Below are 20962 nucleotides of genomic sequence, written 5' to 3'. Positions count from 1 at the left end.
GTTCAGTAAAATGAGATTGAACGATAACAACGATTCGTTCTGCTCTTAGATGTTCTATGCTGCACCATCGCTACAACGTGCGCAGTGTGAACCATATACCGAAAGTAACGGGAAATCACTGGAATGTTAATTTAGTCGGGATTGTTTGGCGACGCGTTTGTCGATTTTTCCAATAATAGTGGTGCTCGAAAGAAGTCCCGGACCGTTTTTTTTCTTACCAAACTTGCCAATTTTTTTATATAAATAAGTTTATTTAGGCCCAAATACGGTAGCTTAACGAGGCCGATAATTCATTTTTAAGGTACATCGCACGTGTTAGTGGGGGAAGAGAAAGCCGTATTTAGGGGCGGCTTACTCCCCTCTTATGTTAGTAAAGGAAAAAGGTAGGAAGTGGGATACATATTGTAAAATTTTGTAAAATTGACATTCTCGTTAGCTGGTTGATGATTGTGGGGGATATGCACACTTTATTGTAGTGGTTTCCATCCTGTAATCGCAGGGGCGAGGGAAGGGTCGATATTTTGGATGATTATTGGCACTCCGATGCTGTCATGATGTTCTTGTGACATGTGTCATGATGTTCTGGATGGACGGTTATCAAGAAAGGTATGCATCGTAGACTCGTGAAGCAATGGCATATTGTAGATACAGAGAGAGGTTGACGAGGTTCTACTGTAAATGAGAGGGGAAAATGTATTAAACTTGGACATCAATAGTTTTCAAAAAGGTGTAGATAAGAAAAATGTAGGGGTGGCCACGGCTTGCCAGGACGTCCCGGACTGGCACATAAGGTGATCTACCTCGGGACCGAAGGGAATCTATTAGTTGGGACCTGGCAACACGGTACTCTGCGCACAGCCAAACAACATGCTCGATGTCATGATAGCCGTTCTCACAAACACAATGATTACTGTCAGCAAGCCCTATATGACGGAGATGCGCATCAAACGAGTAATAGTTGGACATGAGCCTTGATATCGTACGAATAAAGGCCCACATCCAAGCCCTTAAACCAAGCATTAGCTGATACCTTCGGGATAATAGAATGTAGCCACGGTCCCAGACGCCCATTGCTCCATGAAGTTTGCAAACTTTCGAGCGTCCTCTGACGAGAGATACTGAAAAATTCATTGAAGCAAATTGGTCTTTCGTAAGTGTCGCTTTCTAATGCGCCCACCTTGGCTAAAGAGTCCGCCGGGCAGGGTGTCAATGATCCCGAGAGTATACTGAATGGCAGCTAATTCTGCAACGTAAATTGAAGCATTGAAGTTTGAATGAGGCAGCAAGATTTTCGTTGAAGATACCGAAGCCTGTGGACCCGTCGAGAATTGATCCGTCAGTGTAGAACATTTTGGCGCAGTCGACTTGATGGTATATATTATTGAAAATATTTGGGACCACTTGTGGGCGAATGTGATCCGGGATTCCACAAATCTCTTCCTTCATGGATGTGTCGAAAAATACAGTTGGAGCAGAAGTATCTAAGAGATGAGCACGGTTAACGTTATACAAAGATGAATTGATGTTCTGTGCCATGTAATCAAAGTACAAGGACATGAATCGGGTCTGAAAATTAAGCTCGACAAGCCTTTCGAAATTTGCAATCACCAATGGGTTCAAAATATCGCATCGAATGATACGAGAGGTCCCAAAATCGATTTTTTTTAGTGGAAGGACGCCCGCCAGCACTTCTAAACTATGAGTCGAGTGCATGCAACCCAAGGCAATACGCAAACAGCGATACTGGATTCTCTCTAGTTTAATGAAATGTATGCTAGCAACGGAGCAAAAGCAGAAAAATCCGTACTCCATCACTGATAATATCGTTGTTTGGTACAGCCTGATTAGGTCTCCTGGGTGGGCACCCCACCATGTTCCGGCTATTGTACGTAGAAAGTTGATCCCTTGTTGGCCAGCTGGAGAGCCCAAGCAGACAAATTGTCCAAGGTATTTTACAGTGGTCCTTGCAAGTCGACGGCCTTGGGACCTGTAATAGAGACCACACCGTCATCTGTAAGTTGCTTTAGCGTGCAGGAATTGACGAGACATTCGTCAATGTCATTCACGTAAAAATTGTAGAGAAGAGGGCTTAGACATGAGCCCTGGGGAAGGCCCATGTAGCTAAATCGTGATGTCGATAAATCACCATGCGAGAAATGCATTTGTATTTCAGACAACAGGTTTAGAAAAAAGTTATTTAAAATTGATGAAAGACCATGCTGGTGCAACTTCTCATAAAGAATGTTGATAGAAACTGAATCGAAAGCCCCCGTAAAATCCAAGATTACTGATGCCATTTGCTCTTTGTTAGCATATGCCATTTGAATTTCTGTTGAGAGCAACGCAAGGCCTTTGCGGAATCCAAATTGTGTATCTGACAGTAAGCCATTTGGTTCGACTCAATTGTCGAGGCGAAACAAGATCATTTTCTCGAATAACTTCCGGATACAGAGCATTGAAATCGGTCTATACGAGTTGTGGTCGGAGGCTGGTTTTCCTGGTTTTTTGATGGCGATGACACTCACTTGTCTCCAATCATGTGGGACAATGTTACCCTCAAAAAACTTATTAAATAAATTCAACAAGCGTCTCTTGGCAGAGTCTGGTAGATTCTTCAACAAGTTGAATTTGATTCTGTCTGGCCCTGGAGCTTTATTGTTACATGATAAGAGAGCAAGTGAGAACTCCACCATCGAAAACGGTGTTTCGTTCGCGGTATTGTAAGGCGGCGCGGTAGATTTTCTGTGCCGGGGCGGAATCCGGACAAACCTTCTTGGCGAAATCGAATATCCAGCGGTTTGAATATTCCACGCTCTCGTTAGTACTGTTTCGGTTTCGTATACGTCGGGCCGTGCCCCAAAGAGTGCTCGATGTTTCTCTTGTTAACCCGTCGATAAACCGGCGCCAGTAACTGCGTTTCTTGGCTTTCATTAAATTTTTCATTCGCTTTTCTTATATCGCGTACAGTCGATAGGTAGCTACTAACCCGTCGTTTCGGAAGGCTTTATACGCGGCAGCCTTCGCCGCGTACACGTCTGAGAATTCTTCGTCCCACCACGGGTTGGGAGAACGTTTTCGGCTGTTCCCGTCGGGTATTCGTTTCGTCTTGAAGTTTGAATCGCGATATCGAGAATCGAGTTGGACAAAAACTTATACTCTTCCTCCGGGGGAAGTACCTGTGTTGAATCGATAGTTTTAAATATCTCAGCAGCGTAGCTCTTCCAATCAATGTTTCGTGTGAGGTCATAACATTGATTGGTTCCGAAGGTCGTGAACGAGTAGTGATTGCAATTACAATCGGCAGGTGGTCACTACCGTGGTGATCAGATATTACCTCTAATCTCTAACCCTATGTGCGGGGTTGGGATTCGAACCCAGGTGAGCTGCGTACAAGGCAATCGATTCACCAACTACGCTATGCCCGCCCCCAATACGATGAATGAGGATGCTTATGAGTGTCAAGATGAGGTCTGTGCTAGGGAAAGATTTGCACTAATTTGTGAAAATTGTATATGTTTTCCCTATTTTTTGCAGATTTGCGGATTTTTCAATAGTGTGCTAATAAAATACACAGAAAAATTTGATAGTAATTTTTTACTGGTAATAAAATACACAGAAAAAATTGATAATAATTTTTTACTGGTAATTTTATGAATCGATTGGTTTCCGAATCATGTCAATCCATCAACAATTAACAAAACGTAAGCAAAACTTTGTTTGTTCTCTTTCATTTTCGCAATGTTTTTACAATAATCCGGATTTTTCAATAGTTTTCAGTTTAAATATCAATTTAAAGTTGCAATCAATTTTTATTACCACTACACATACGCAACTGAGAGAATTGCACTTGTTCGCGCCTCTGTTCAGCTCTAATAACTGCCAAGTAAAATTATTCACACGATTCCATCACAATCGAGCAGAATCTCCAACCGGTAATAACATTCCAGAATAAACTGTCAGATATTTGACTCGCATACAACAGTAGCAACAATAGCAACAGCAGCAGGCGCGGTAATGCATCATCGTCAGTGAGCGAATATTCCACGCGTTTCTAGAACGCGTGGCGTGGAATATATAAAAATCAATGTATGTTTGTATGTATGTCCGCTAACTACTTCTAAACTGCAAGTCCGATCTTGATGAAATTTGGTATACGTATTCTTTCCCCCAAGAAGATGTTCATGGCATGGTTTTTTTTTGGGAAGGGGGGGGGTACACTGAGTTTAAGGGGGGGGGGGTTGTTTTTTAGGCAAAAATTATTTATATCTCCAAATTTATTAGTATTTGACATATGTATTTCTCCCACTGAGTCAATGGTTGATAGGAGTGGACCATGAAAGGAGGAGGGGGAGAAGAGAGTTCTGAAGTAAACCTTATCTATTCAATCAATGTGATTATTAGCGATGAATAAAATTTTGACATAAGTATTTCTTCCACTAAGGAGATGGTCATGGGGTGGTTTTTGTGCACGACGGGGAGGGTGAGAAGTACCTAAGCCGAGGAAAATTAGAGGTGGGGGGGTGTACTGAAGAACTTTTTTAGCTACATATATTATATAGGATTTGGCATAAGTATTTCTTCCACCAAGAAGGTGGACATGATTGTTGGTTTCGGAATCTGAAGGAGAGGGAGGGTTTCTGATGCAATATCTGTCGATTACTTCAAAAATCTACAATTTTGTTGCATGTATGTTTACCAGCACATAAATGGAATGGCAAGAATTTATTTGATAGAGATCTATTACGCGAATGACAGCATAATACTGATGAATGGCAATAATTTGTCGAAAATTAAATTGAAAATTGCACTGGCGATCACTTCATCTGAAGTTAAATCAACATTGCTGGATGATGGACGAACAGCTCTGCCCTAAAATACGTAAAAACGTTACAATATCAACCAAAATTCGGGTGTAAGCAAAATGCTGAAAGAATGCAACACTGTTATATAGGACGAATTCACGATGACCCATAAAAGGGACCAACCGTATATTTGGTGGCGTGATCGGCGATCTTTGTCAAATTTTACCCGTTAGTCGACACCTACTGATGAAATCAGTTCTTGCTTAAGGGGGTAGGATTATTGTTGAAAAAAATATCGCACTCAAAAAAAATGGCCATTCCGAGAGTGTTAGTCTATTCAGTCCATAATGCAATATTTTCATAAATGTTCACCGCAAAATATTGAAAATTGGGTGTGTTACAGTGAATCTTCAGGAGACACCTCGAATAAATGCGATGTACAGCATAACTCAAAATCTACTGAACCAAATTGTTTGAAATTTTGCACAGTTCTCCTTCACATTATTAAAGATCATAACTTTGTTCACAAAAATAAGTTTTATTATTTTTTTTAACGAAAATTGCATTTTTAGCTGCAGAATGCTACGAAAAATTTAAATATGAAGAAAAAATAAAAGTTTCGATCAATACCTGGGGATATGTAGAAGAACTGTGCAAACCTAGAAAGCGATTGGTCCAATATATTTTGATTTATGATGTACACCACAAAGCAAGTTTTCAACGAGATACCTGTAGAGATTTTCTATCACTGGCTCAATTTTCAGTATTCTGCTGATATTTGAAGTAATATTATTCAATTGTGCAGTGATTATATGGAAAGTGCATGAATATACTAACACTCTCTGTATCGCCAAAATATTTTTTTTTAATGCGCCATTTTTTATGAATTAACTTTACCCACGTCCATCAACACTCCGTTATGTCTTCATATCATTGGAAATATGTTTCGAAAACAGAACTTTTCACTATATGTGCATTCTTTTATTGAATGATTCTTATAATCACCTTCGCAGGTCAATTTGCCAAAAAAAGTTAGATATATGAATTGGGAAAATGTTAATCGATGCAACAATAAATTCGACCACCTTTCCACATGATTTTGTAAAATAATACAATCCGTTGAAGAATTAATCGATTGCGTATATTGACTTCAATTTCATACACTACTCCATCCAAAATAAAATCGATGGAAATTCTGTTACGCATATAAATCTATGGATTATCGTGCTGAATTATTTAATTCAGTCGATCCACCATGCTTTCAGGAGTATTGATTTTATACGTAACCTACCCAGCAGTCTCCGTCAGACGAGGGTTTTTATATTTAATGGAAAGAAAAAAGTTCTTTCTACGAATTTTTGCGATTAAGGAAGTTACTTAAGATGTAAATGGACCTAAAAATATTCGAAAATTGACAATAACTTTGTTGTTTCGAGAGCTACAGATTCATCGTTGTTATAAAAAATGTGCATTTTATCGCTTTTAACAACTTTATAGAAGACACTTAATAATAAAAAGTAATCGTAAAAAGTTATATTCGAAAAACTGTTTTAAGAGGTCTATCCCAAGTAAACCTACATATCTCGCTACAGTTACTATATAGAGCTTTAGTATCTTCAGTAAAGTTTTTCACAATAATATTTTCTGGAACTTTACTGAAGACAGCGAGCTTCTAGCAAAATTATTTGGGGAAATACATTTTCTATCTCACTTTTAGAGGATTACTCACTCAATTCATTATATCAAAAGATGCATCTATATTTTTTATCTAGAAACTTCTTCGAAAAAATCCATTCTCCAAAACCAATGATTCAGGAGTTATTGAATTTTGATTGTGAAAACGTCGTTTTGCAACACTGTGCACCGCATGTGTTGCAATTGAAACTTTGTGTGCCTATTATATTAGTTACTGCGCAACATCGACCCACCACAACTGTGCTTTGGTAGAAAAATTTCATTAAAGCGACCATTGTAACTAGAAAATATAAAGGGGCAGATGTACTGCTACCTCGAATTCGAATGATACCAAGGAATTTCAAACGATTGTGTGTAGGAAAACAGAGCAATTTATTCAATTGTGCTCCAGGTGGTCAAACTAAGAACATTGTCTATCCGCGAGAATAGACCTTTCTCGTCAGACCTAACACCTGTTTTTCTTATTTTTAATCGAAAGATTACACAATTATAAGAACATTTCCGTAAAAATGAGATTTTTAGGAGCTATGATGATTTTTAAATGATTTTTTAAAATTTGAAATATGCAAGAATGTTGAATATTTTTTTCACCTCAGCAAGAATGGTGGGACTTAAAATGTGCGTTTGGGCAGCACTGTTTTGAATATTTTCACTTAAGTTCTTGGCAACGCGGTAAATGAAGTGGTGAATCGCAGTACAAAATTCATTAGCAATGTAAACAAACTAAAATGAACCTCTCGCTGTAGAACATTGGATGCATTGGATGAAAATGTTTAACCTCACTTTTTTGACATTTCGCAGAGCTTGTTTACATAGGCTTAGAATTTTTTTTTTCAACCACAGTATGAGAAACTTGATTTGGTTTACGAATATCTTGTATTAACAAGCTCGCTATGCTTTCATTTTTATTTGACGTCATTAGGCAATGTTCCATTAAATTTGGCATTTAGATTTTTCTTGTCCACGATTCGTTGAAGAAAGCGATTTTATTTGTTGCGATCAATTTAACTTGTTTTGTTTTTTTGCTGAATCACAACATTAGCCACAAAACATTTTGATGATCTCTGGTAATTGGTAATCTCTAGTAATCCTTGAAATTATATACATCGCAATATATGTCCGCACCAGTTGCAGCCGCTCCACCTCGCCGGAATCGAGTTAGCCGATGGTCCAGTCTGCGTCACACTCGGCTGTCGCTGCACCAATGGTAGCTCCCAACCAGGCCTTTGGATTAATTGCTCAAATCGCAGCTACTGCTGGTAGTGTAGCGATCGGCTTCGTCGGTAACACCGTTGGACATGCCCTCATCGGAATGTTCAGCGGTTCCGATTCACAAGAGGCAGCCTCGCTAGGACAGGCTGCCCCGGTATCGTGCGAGGCAAACACTCCGGCAGAACCATGCTCGTGGGAGATCAAGCAAATATCTTGTACCCAAGGCCAGGTCGAGTGTGATTCGGAACAATTACCAAGTATAGAAGTCCTTATATATAGCGTTCACGTGATACATTTTCCTTAAAGTTGATTGAATAAAAATAGTATAAATGTTGGCCAAATCCTGCAGCACTATAGGATCACAGATAGAGCATTAACACCAACTCACTGTGCTTCGGTGTTTTTTTGCAAACGAACTATTAGGTCTATGTTTTTATTTAGTAAATATTTTAATAAATATTAGTTCATTAGGAGTATGACTTATTTTTATTTTGATGGCGCGGTGAAGGGGTGCTTAAAGTGCGAGTCGTATCTTTAAAATCGATCACTTGAAAGTAGTATAAATAATTATAAATGCGACAACAATAAACTCATAACCTTTTTAATGGTTATTTAGCCATAGGTAACGAGGAAATCGGTATGTTTTATTCATGTACATCAAAAAATACTCAGCAATAATGTAACTTATTAATTGTTACGTAGTATAAATGATCATAAAATGCGATAACATAAGCTCATAACCTTTCTAATGGTTATTTAGCCATACTGCCGTGATACGCATAACTGTCCCATCTGCATAGGAAACCCAAATGGGACTGTTATGCGGATCACGGCAGCATAGGTAACGAGGCAATCGGTATGTTTTATTCATGTACAACAAAAATTACTCAGCAACAATTTAATTTATTATTAATTGTTACGCGTGATTTTGTCTCCAGTGATTGGCCAAAATTGGTCGCTTTTAGAATCTGGTGCTCTAAGCATAACACTGTCCCATGTTAATAGCGAATCCCATAACACATGGAACAGTATAGCGACCATACAGCTGCAACAGCGAATTTAGCATTAACATCAATATAACCAGGTTGGTTGCAAGCAGAAAGAACAATACTAGCTGGGCTGCTAGCTGTTTGTGCTACTAGTAACACTTGCAGTCTGTCAAATTAACATGATTCTATGATCTAGCTTCAATGACGATGGAATATAGCCGAATCCAAAGCCTAACCCATCAGCGCATTTGATCATGTAATGGATATTATAAACTCTGAAAGAAATACATTTTATTGTTGTCTGTTTTTGAGGTTAGAACTTTTATACTATTGTGAGAATGGTCCTCAGCAACTATCCTTCCAAATCAAAAACTCGTGCTAGCAATGGCTTCGTTCAGAAGCGTCAGCATCACAAGCGATGAATATGCATGACTGACGGTCATGGTGTTGAGCGGCTGACCCTGAAATCTATCCCAAAACCGTATTCGTTCGTTCAGTCCGAGCGATATTGCGTAACTCGGGGAACAGGCAAGTGCGACGTCATGTCGTCATGGGCTTCAATTTTGTACATACAGGCACCTATAAATAACCAATCAATTTAATTATGTAGATTTAGGCCATACCGTAAATTTGGCTGACATACCCCGTATCAAGTCCCACACACATAGCACACCATCCTGGCAACCAGATGCGCCCATCTCGGCCTGCCACTGGTCTATGAAAACACATGTGTGTGCGGTCCTACAATGGCCGTTTAGGGTGAACTGCAATAGGTGGCTATCAAGCCGGAACACGTTAACAGTGTGGCCCTGGCTGCCAGTAATGACTGTACCGCCCGCCACTTCCAAACATGTCACCGGTGACCCTGCTGGTGAAACTCCAGGATACATCGAAGCTCCTCCTCGGATGCGTGATGTTGAGCTGGCAACGCTGTGGACGGATTTGAGCCGGCGAGTTGCTGAAATAAACTAATGCTTCCTGCCGAACCGCTGCGTACGTGGGCTAAAAAGAAAAAGAATTAAGGCACTTGATGACATACTCATTACAGACTGAAAATTAAATGACTTAGAATATACAGTATTTTAAAAGAACAAGTAAAATCTGTCTGCGCCCTAGGTGAGCTTAAAAAATTGCTTGAAACATAGAACTTACTTCGCCCATATGCAGACGTAAATCCCCAATCGATCTGAAAACCTTACGTGTACGTTTCCAGTCTCAGAAAATCGATTCGTTCACTCAACCGTGCGACTATCACTTTGTCACCAGCGAGGTTTTTGTTAGTTACCCCATTGTTGTGGTTGTTTTCAGCTTCATATATATCCTGCAATGAAACGTCCGTCAATAGTTGTAATAAAAAACAAATGACTCCAAACAATTTACCTAAAAGTTACCAGTCGTTCCCTCCCAGAACTTTAAACGCCCATCTGCACACCCAATCTCTATGAGATCATCAAAAAAGTCCAGATACCAGATCGGCAAAGTCTGGTAACATTTCTTCCGCGCTTAACTTCCTCCTCCAGGTGGCTGAAAACATTCCCCAGCGCTCATCTGCTCTCGGGGTGGGCAGTTCCGGCATCAGCTGCAAAGCGTCGATAGTTTTAACCGAGTATAGCGTCGAAAAAGGATCGTTTCGCAGCACCTCCAGTATAATTCTACTAGATCTTTGCGAATAATTTCAATTAGCAAACTTGCATCCGCCGCGCTAAAAGATTAATCGGGTAATTTTAAAGCTGACACTAAATATTTCAACTTACTTGCATGCCTCTGCATTTTCCGTGGAGGAAGCTGTTTCTCCATATTCGCTTCAGCTCGTTTTTCTTCAGGAGCTATGGACTAGAAGGGTTTTCCGCATTCTCTTTCTCTGGACTGTCAGTCGCCGGTTCTGATTCCTTGTCCTTGGTCATACTCAGATCGCTAACCTATTTTTATAGAAAAGGAAAATTTAAATCCCATGGAACAATGATGGTTCTAAAATAGTTTAGGTGGTTATGACAAAAAGAACACTTACGAGTGCAGAAATTCCCAGAACCTCCGCCTTTTTGACCCAGTTATCTGCATCGCTTGCCATCGCTTCGACCGGTTGCAATGTATGGGAAAACGTCCTGAATCCGAACGGGTACTGTCTCATCGGTGGTTTATGCCTGGCAAATCGCTGAATTTTGCTCAGAACGATCATGTGGAAAAAAAACGATGCCTTTTTTGTCTGCTCACTTCGCTGCCATGAAACCGACGATGAGTCCTTTTTCCAAATGAGTCACACGGTTGGCCCGAGTGAATATGTGCGTGTAGAATACGCTTCCATTATGTTTGTTCTGTAAATCAACAAGGACATCTAGACATGAAAAAGAATGTTGCAGGGGGAAGCTTATGGTAAAAACTTACCGAACGAGAAAGTCCTTTCCAAGTATCTTGCTGTTGTGTTTAATGTTGACGGTAACGAAGTCGGAAGCGACTCTGACCTATGAGATTTTTCTGTCCCTGAGCGCTATCAGCGGACACACTACGAATTTAACCGTCAAGTGGCTTTCACTTTTGCTGAGCTGGAAGCGGCCGCTCTGAATCTGTACAGCGACATCCTTTTGAACCACTTCGGATTCATGAACTATACACTATAATTATATTATACAATGGATTTTTTCATAACGTTTACTATTCCCTAAAATCACGAACCGATCCAATGGCTAATGATTGTGTAGAACTAGGGGAAAGTAATAAAAACATGAACGACAGCGAGTAGGATAAATTCGAGGATTTGAACAATCAGTTAAGTCAGCTGTTGCGGGGTAACACATAACAGGCGCGTTCATCCGAGGTGAGATATAATTTCAAACTGTAACTGTAACTGGTGCCCGACGTCGACAAAAATCAGTCGTTAGTTTTCTGAGATTTTTTCTGCAGAAAACTAAAATATTTAGAAGTGTCAAACAATCAAAAACAAATCTATCAGTGCAGCCAGTTTTAGCACAATTTCATCAAAGTATGCTGTCACTCTGACAGTGTACCTTTATGGGTGTACCTGGGTCATAAAATGTGTCCTCAAAAAATCGTCAGAGCATTCCGTATTAACATATTTGTATTTGGTAACCTGGCAGATTGCTGAATCAATTTCCGGATGATTTGATGTGGAAAGGTGAAGACATTTTCTAAAAAGGCCCATACGTAATAATATTGATCTTATTATATCTTATTATATGAAAATCGTGATTTTTTGGTAAGAAAAAAGAAATCGGTATTTTTAGTAACATTATTGGTATTGAAATTCAAAATCGGTTTAAATATCGATAAATCGGTATATTCTGCAACACTGTTTTGGGGTTCATCTACGTCAAAACAATGTTTTTGACAAATTGGAATGAGCTCTTGGAGTTCATACCCAGTAAACGAAACGGCGAATAGCCAGATTAAAACAGATGCCGGCTAGCGGTAGGCTACTGGAACTATGTTATAGGCTACCCGCCGTAACTTTATTTCATATTCCCCACTCGAAGTTCATCCAAATGGTGAAAAAGTATGGAGAATCGAGGTAAAATAGGACAGCGGAATACAGAGTAAAATGGGCAGCTCGAAGAATTTTTGATTTTTTCAATAGTTAGAGACACCAAATTAACGTGACAGTATTCAGAATTGATCCAGCGATGAAAACGGAAGCTGTTCTGCATATAAAATTTTTTGACGGGAAAGGTCTATTACAATAAGTTTCTTCTTAGTAACACAAATATTTGTTATTTTTAGTATATTTAAAATATTTCGTTTAGTCGAAGCGGGTGTAGCGAAGCGCACCGGGTTACAGCTAGTAAATATATATAAAGTGGAATATAAATTATTCCAACAAGTAAAGTGTGAAGTACAAGTGAAGAGTGAAAATAAAAGAGTAAAGTGTGAAGTGCAAAAAGTGTTTTTCCTTCCAATAAATCACATCCAGTTGCAAGTGGTTTTCCTAAATACAGTCCACATAAGTTGTTTGCGGTTTGTTTTGAGTGGTCCATCCAAGAGTTTTATTTGTCTGCGGACAAGTGTAAACATAGCCAGCCACCAACAGCAAGCTGCAAATTTTCTACACCAAGGGCCACCCCTAGGCCCAAACATTGGTCCGTCGAACCGGATATTAGGTCCATCATTCCTATTGCCACCGTGACTTCTGCTGTGATTACTGAGTGATTAGTGATAATCAGTGATAAACAGCCAAAATGCCGCCCAAGAGAACTCCAGTGAAAAATGCTGATGTTGATAGTGATGAAGATGTCAGTGCGCTCATTCACTTCCGCGAAATGGCGCAAGCAAAAGTGCTCCGGATTGAATCCATACTGCAGAATGCCAGAGTGGAGCAAACCAAGCTCACTCTTCCACAAATAAAAACATTTGTGAAGAAGTTAGAAGCAGCCTACGCCGAGTTCACTAGCAATCATCAGCGAATCATTGAAAGTATTCCTGCAGCCAAAAGAAAGGAACACAGTCAGTGCTATCTGCAATTTGAAGATCTTCACGACAGTGTATCCATTTTGCTCGAAACATGGCTCGAGGAAATTTCCAAGACACCACTAATTCCGCCACCCTCACAGTCCATCGTCAATCAGCAGCCGGTGATTGTCCAACAGCCTCTCCCACGTGCTATACCTACGTTCGATGGAAAATATGAGCACTGGGAGAGATTCAAGATGATGTTCCGTGATGTGGTGGATCAATCGAACGAATCAATCCGCATCAAACTGTATCATCTTGAAAAAGCACTCATCGGAGATGCTGCAGGTATAATAGACGCAAAAACTATCAGCGATGGAAACTATGAGCTGGCATGGCAGCTGCTCGAGGAACGCTTCGAAGATAAAAGACGCATAGTTCATCTACACATTGGAGGTCTCATTAACACGAAGAAGTTGTCCAAGGAGAGCTACGATGAATTACGAACGCTCGTCAAGTCTTTTGTCAGCCATGTGGAGAACCTCAAATTTCTTGGCCAGGATTTCTTTGGAGTTTCAGAGCAGATTCTGATATACATACTGGCTAGAGCGCTGGATGGCGAAACTAAGATGCTTTGGGAGTCCACAATCAAGCGAGGAGATATGCCCAGCTACGACGAAACCATTGCTTTCCTGAAACACCGTGTCTACGTACTAGAGCGATGCCAAAACCAACCACAACGCAACGAATTTTCCATCAAGCCACAACATGTCAATCCCGTACCACAAACCACCAAGACATCATTCCATAGAGCCTACACAGCTACAACACAGCCAAAACAAGGACCTTGGTGTGACTTCTGTGAGTGCAATCATTTTAACTTCAAGTGTCCGTCATTCAGAAAGTTATCGATCAGCCAGCGTTTCGCAATGGTGAGGAGGAAAAATATTTGTTTTAACTGCCTCCGAGGTGGACACCGATCGATACAATGCCACTCCACTAAGTCGTGTTTCAAATGCCAAAAGAAACACCATACCATGTTGCACTATGAAACTCCCTTTCAGAATGTTGCGCCACGGGGAAGTTTTGTGAGTCAACCAACAAACTCGTCGATAGCACGTGAATCGATCAGCAGTGAACGACCTGGTAATGAGCCACTTTCGCACAACCACTCCCAGTTACAGAAAACTCCTATGCTTCTTACGGCCGTCGTCAATGTGCGAGATCGCAAAGGAGGGGTTATTTCTTGCCGCGCCTTGCTGGACAACGGTTCCACGGTAAATTTAATTTCTGAATCAATGGCGAACCGTTTAGGTCTGGAAAGAAAACCAGTATGCATCCCTATTACTGGCATAGGAGAATCAAAAACGTACGCTAAAGACATCATCCTCGCAGAAGTTCGATCCAGAATCAGCAATTTTAGCATGGAGATAGAATGCTTGGTCATTCCCAAAGTAACTGAAGAGATTCCCTCAACGAAGATCGATATATCCAATTGGCCGATACCAGTAGGTTTTCAAATGGCGGATCCGCTGTTCCATGCGCCCAACTATGTTGACATGCTCATCGGTGTATCCAAGTTTTTCCGTTCGCTAAAATCGGGATTTTTCCAAATGGCCGATGACCTTCCAGATCTTCGAGATGGGTAGTCGCTGGAGATGTAGGAAATTCCTATTTGAGACGCCCCACATCAAAGCTATCCATTCTTCCAATTGAGGACAACCAGTTTCCTAAGCATGAACATCCTAATAATTCTGGGAATCCATCCCAGCCCGGGGGAGTATGTTCGCGCCTCTGTTCAGCTCTAATAACTACCAAGTAAAATTATTCACACGATTCCATCAAAATCGAGCAGAATCTCCAACCGGTAAGAACATTCCAGAATAAACTGTCAGATATTTGACTCGCATACAACAGTAGCAACAATAGCAACAGCAGCAGGCGCGGTAATGCATCATCGTCAGTGAGCGAATGTTCCACGCGTGTCTAGAACGCGTGGCGTGGAATATAAATGCGTGCGTTCTGCGCATCGCAGGAACCAGTTTCAACAAGTAAAGTGTGAAGTACAAGTGAAGAGTGAAAATAAAAGAGTAAAGTGTGAAGTGCAAAAAGTGTTTTTCCTTCCAATAAATCTCATTCAGTTGCAAGTAGTTTTCCTAAATGCAGTCCACATAAGTTGTTTGCGGTTTGTTTTGAGTGGTCCATCCAATAGTTTTATTTGTCTGCGGACAAGTGTAAACATAGCCAGCCACCAACAGCAAGCTGCAAATTTTCTACACCAAGGGCCACCCCTAGGCCCAAACAGCACTCCTTCTGTAATATCAATATATCTATCGAGAATCCTGCCGTTATTCAAACATGGCGGAGAGATCTGTCACAGTTTGACAGTAGGGATCGCTTCATTTCAAAACAAACGTTATTTTGTGTGGGACACTTTTCGAATGCCTCAACATAGAGGTTACGTATTTTTTACATAGAATGCGAATGCAAAGTTTGAAATAAATCGGTTAAGTAGTTTTTGAATGGCTGTTAACACCGCAAATCGTGTTTTTCTAGAGACATTCTTCAAAAAGCTTCGTTACCGAGTCGCTTGTCATATTTTTGCATGGAAAAATTACAGAATGTTATTGAAATGATGCAGTATAATGTGAAAAAGTTTCGATCAATTTGCTTCAGCCAAATTTCTAAAAAAATCGCAAAAAAAGTGCATTTTACGCCGAAACCCTTTCCCAACACCCCCCCTTTAGAACATCTTTTTTGTTCGTCACATAAACAGCATCTCTGGTTTTTAAGTTTTTTTTTAATCTTTCGATCTTGAGAGAATTTTTTTTAACCTGCTAGCCTCGTTCATACTAGAGATATTAGTGCAGAGGTTTTGCCAGCCAGCCTGCTCTGCAGATCTAAGAAATTTCTTATATTTACTACGAGCTGACTTGAAAGCCGTGAAGTCATCACGCTGACGCCGGTTCCAAGTCTTCTCATATCCTTCATTCATTCTAGCTCAGCCCTCCACAAAGGGGTTCCCCTAGTCGAAGTAAGTACTGTTACGAAGTGGACAAGCTTCTTCGTAGGATGCTATTATGAATGAGTTTGTCGTATCGACGACGTCATCCAAGTCGTCTAGTTGACTAATTATTGGATAATATCCATGAAATTTAGTCGCCAAGTTGAGCTTGAGCTTGTGAGACCACCCCTGGCTGCTACTCCGTTATCGATCTGGACTAGCCGAAGTTGTACATGGAATCAGTAGATAATTATGCTTGGGAGTAGCGAAATATCTTTCAATGTGCAACTCCTGGTAATCCTAAAGTGCTTATTGATCAATACTGGTGCCAGCCAGGCCCGAACGTAGATCTCGGAAGGAAAGGGAAGAGATGTTAGTCCCATACTTGCTTTTGCTAGAGGCCGTTTATATTACTGCGGAACTCACAAGTATTACGGCACGAGGATATTTGTTAAGTATTGGGGTGCAATTCTTCACAAAAGAGGTGACTCCACTATCTGGACCAGAGCTGCAAATTTTTAACCAGGTTGTTTTGAACTTGAAGAAGGAACAAATTTCAAATCATGCCCTATGTTCAATTCGCATTTATTTGCTTTGCACCATTCATTCGAACAGCTCAATCATTTTCCATTTATTTTCAATTTCATTGACCCTGTGAATATCTCTCTACTGGGGTATTGCTTAAGCTTTTCAAACAAAACTACTCGGAACATTCTTCTTACAGTTCATGTAAGCTTGAAAACGCAAAGCATGTCAACATTTAACCTAAACTTGTCTCTACAGAACAAAAGACAACTTTGGTAGGTGAATGAAAAAGCATCAATATGAAATGAAGAGGTACGGTTTAGTTATAAAAATCTCGCCAACTTAAAAGTGAATGATTAAGGGAGGCTTTGAATTTGAACCATAGTTAGGCTAGATTAATCTGAAATTTGGCATTTGGAAATGAAAATTTGCATCGCCCATCAACTCATGGACCGGGGATCAACGGCTTTACTTCCCTTCCGAAAGAAGACGTTTTTTTCACTGCAGAAAAATCTCAACGACCTCGGCTGGGATTGAATCCAGACCAACTGGGATGGGTGGCGATCATGCTTACCACCGGCGCCATGCCATGAAATTGAATCGCCAAGTTTTCCAAAAAGAGGTCCCAAAATGCTCCGTGCGCGACTGGCATATTTTAGACCCTCCAGCCATCAAGTCCTCGGCACTGAACTATACCTTGACTTAGGGACTCCTGATTTCAGTTGCTTCCTACGACATGGGAGCAGGAATCCAGTGGCTCAATTCTTGGCCGTATGCCATACGGCCTCTGGGCAGGTTCGTCTGTACACATCGAAATTTGATAATCGAAACCCAGCAAAACTTCACCGAATTACCATCAGACAAAAGTCTCAGCGAACACCCAGCAAACAATAATATGGCACAATAATGCCGATCATCGGCGGAAAAAATTCGATGCGTGGAGTCGCATAACACTCTGAAATCAGGGTTCTCTGTTTGGAGGGTTTTTTTTACCACCGGAACAGCTAGTGCGTACTGCAATTCTTAGCCGGTTGATACAACCACTATCGACACTATACGGCTTATCTAGGTTGCTCGGAGAAAGAAGCTGACATTGAAAGACAGCTTCCATAGATGTATTCCATAGGCGCCCGTGTTCGCGCGATCATGAATCGGTAACGTCCGGAACGTCCCTACTCTCGGGCCTAGCAGCTTAGGTCCATGCCTTCAATTGGACCAATCAGAAAAAAATCTCTCATATGCACTAGACAACACGTTCCATGGCAACATGAGCGGCAGCTCTAGTGATCTGGAGATCTCACTCTCTTTTAACATCTGAACCGTATGAAAATTATGTATCCGATTCCGGGTTCGCACGATTATCTAAGAACACACGCGAATGAGCACACGGTTGTAAATCGTATGTATACTCGCGAAGTTACACGCTAGCACACGCGACATACAAACGTCTACGCGACATACTAACGCCCAGGCGACCGAGCACGTTAAATTATAAACGTCCGAGCCCATTGCGACGATACATATAGACGAATATGCAATCGCGATCGTCCATGCACAACTACGCCCAAGATTTCTCAAACACAAAAACGCCCTGATGATTATTGAGCACTATAGCACTTATAATCTTATAACCGCGATATCAAGTGTGTACAAATAAACGTTTATTCCCACGCGATTTTAAAGTCCCTACGCCCGCACATCTCAACAGTACAGTTAATATAACAATCAGCAGGCCTGCTGCAATTATTCATTGGTCTTGAGCAGTTTTTATTGGGGTGTATTTGCCGTCTTGTCTGAAATTGCAGTGAGTGATTCTGGCGGAAAACCGTTCCGAGAACCCAGATCTACAACTCCAGTAGGACAACTCTCAAAACAAGATATTTATGTTTCACATTACTAAGATTTTTTCTTTTATTTTCCATTTCTTGGATTTGAGGATCGAAAATGTCGAGAAGTACACGATACAGAAGAGTGCAACGGGAAATCGATCGAGCAGTACGATTGCAAGAAAGCAATGTTTTGCCAACTTTATACCCTAGCCAGAGGGAAGAGCGGATGTTATTAGACAATAGCAATTTGTGGGATGATCACTCAAATGAATCACTAAACTTCCTTCAAGGCGAAGCAACATCGAGTGGATCATCACATTTACAACTACAAAATGATAACATCATAATGGATCAATTGTTATCTAGGAATGAAGAAAATGAATACGTATCGGATAGTGATTCTGATGAAGAAAGTAATGCTTTGGACGTGCATGATATCGCCAATAAATTTATTACGTGGTCTTCACATTACAATATCTCAACCGTCGCTGTCGATGACCTATTAAAATGGTTCCGCAACAGTCTTTTCCCATTCTTACCTAATTCGATTCAAGTTTTGAAAAGGAAAGCCATTATTTTCGATGCTCCAATCCGCAGAATGGGAAATGGACATTTCTTTTATTTCGGGTTGAAAGCGATGCTACAAGTTTTTTTTTTTTGAAATCTGCCAAATAAATATGGATAAGGCACAACACTTTGCCATTGGGATTGGAATTGATGGCGTTCCAATATCCAAAAGTTCGAAGAGCAATTTTTGGCCCATTTTGATTAAAATTCATCATTACAACACAGTTTTACCCGTCGGAGATATCACGGACCTGGAAAACCACACAGCGAAAGCGATTTTCTATTAGAATTCACCACAGACCTAGAAGACATACTGAATACTGGTTACACAATCAACGGTTTTAGAATGACATTTTCAGTGTATGCCTTAGTATGTGATGCACAAGCCAAGTGTTTTATCTTGGATATTATATCCCCAACTGGGTTCAACGCATGCCCTAAATGCTTCAGTGAAGGAAGGAAAATAGGTACACGTGTAGTGTTCCCCAACCTGCACGCTCCTCTGCGTACTGATGATACGTTTCTTGACACAAGCGATCCCATTCACCGAAATATTGAGCTCCCATCGCTAGCCAAGATTGGATTCAATTGTGTTACCGATACCTGCATTGATTATATGCATAATGTACTACAAGGAGTCTTCAAAACTATTCTGAACTATTGGGTGCATACAAATAATAAAATGTTCAGTCTGACACAATCACAGAAAGAAGAAATTAATCATCGAATTTCTGTTCTAAGAATTCACATTACCAGTGACTTTGTTAGAAGACCAAGGGGCTTAGACAACTTAACATTTTATAAGGCAGCAGAGTTCAGACTTCTTTTATTATACAGTGGACCACTAATTTTTTATAGAGTGATTAAACAACAATACTACGAACATTATTTGCTTCTTCACAAGGCAATCAGAATACTATGTCACCCACAGCTTTGGAAAACAATGAATGCTGAAGCTAGCGATCAGTTGTATAGATTTGTGAATGAATACAAATATTTATACGGCGAAGAATACCTTATTTATAATATACATGTACTGATTCATCTGTCAAGGGAATGTCTTCACTTCGAGGGTCCATTGGATGATTTCTCTGCCTTTCCCTACGAAAATTTTCTACAAAAGTTGATTAAAATGACCAAGAAAGCGCCAAAACCTTTAGAACAAATAAGAAACCGTTTGCAAGAGCAGATCCGATTCAATCCAGAAAAATTTTCGAATACGTATAGGCGTGATGCTAAAAAAATACGAGTTCCAGGAACCTGTTACTACGAGCGAATCATATCAGAAACAGATATAAACTTCAGTATAGACGGTAATGACAGTTATGTCTATTTTGAACAACAAATGTTTAATATCAAGAAAATTAGAAAAACGCATGGCTCGTATATGCTGTTATGTAAAAAGATTGTAAATTTAATTGCATTTTATCCTGGGTCTAATCACTTGGGTATTTTTTGCACAAATCGAATTCAGTTGGATGAATCAATCTTCGAAATTGCTGCAAATGACGCTTTCAAAGCAATGTTACTCAAACTAGACGATATATGTGTTTTCACGTCATTACTTCACAGTGAACAATGAGTCGTGAGTTGTCAACCACAAACACCAGGTCAAGCTTCGTAACTAATGAGTCCTCAAATCCGCACACGATAATCACTCCGGGAACATCTTCTACTGAGGATTATACTGAGTACCAGTATTTAGATGATGATAATCTCCGCGAAAGTGATGCTCAGGAGCAACCTAAAAGGCGTAAGCAAAGGCCAATTTTACAGAAGCAGCAATTTCAAATAAACTATGAACAAATTCGTGAAGGTAAATATTTCACTTCATTATAGTTTAAAATATGCTTACCTATGTAATTTTCCTTTTCAGCACACAAGCATAAGATGCAACTTGGTGTTGATTTTCCGATTACTCCATCTTCTGGCCATTCTTCG

At 40.3% G+C, this 20962-nt stretch overlaps 2 long non-coding RNA genes across 4 annotated transcripts in view; one reads left to right on the top strand and one right to left on the bottom strand.

The window, feature by feature from the left end:
• Nucleotides 1–20962, top strand: part of LOC131692099 (uncharacterized) — a 31658-nt gene extending 10696 nt beyond the window's left edge. The window contains exons 2-3 of the long non-coding RNA XR_009305914.1: nt 20594–20837; nt 20898–20962. This is a non-coding gene — a long non-coding RNA (uncharacterized LOC131692099). The remainder of the gene's footprint in view (nt 1–20593; nt 20838–20897) is intronic.
• Nucleotides 8635–11701, bottom strand: LOC131692098 (uncharacterized). 3 transcript variants are annotated; one of them, XR_009305912.1, is made up of 8 exons: nt 11081–11701; nt 10707–11010; nt 10453–10617; nt 10079–10400; nt 9851–10019; nt 9342–9700; nt 9027–9277; nt 8635–8973 (listed from the first exon to the last, which is right to left on the bottom strand). It is a non-coding gene; the product is annotated as an uncharacterized LOC131692098 (long non-coding RNA). The 3 variants fall into 3 exon arrangements; XR_009305913.1 differs by having other exon boundaries at nt 9342–10019; nt 11081–11307; nt 11369–11701; XR_009305911.1 differs by having other exon boundaries at nt 9342–10019.

Source organism: Topomyia yanbarensis, chromosome 3, assembly GCF_030247195.1.
Source record: "Topomyia yanbarensis strain Yona2022 chromosome 3, ASM3024719v1, whole genome shotgun sequence".
NCBI classification, from domain to species: Eukaryota; Metazoa; Arthropoda; class Insecta; order Diptera; family Culicidae; genus Topomyia; species Topomyia yanbarensis.
This window is presented reverse-complemented; position numbering and strand designations above follow the sequence as displayed.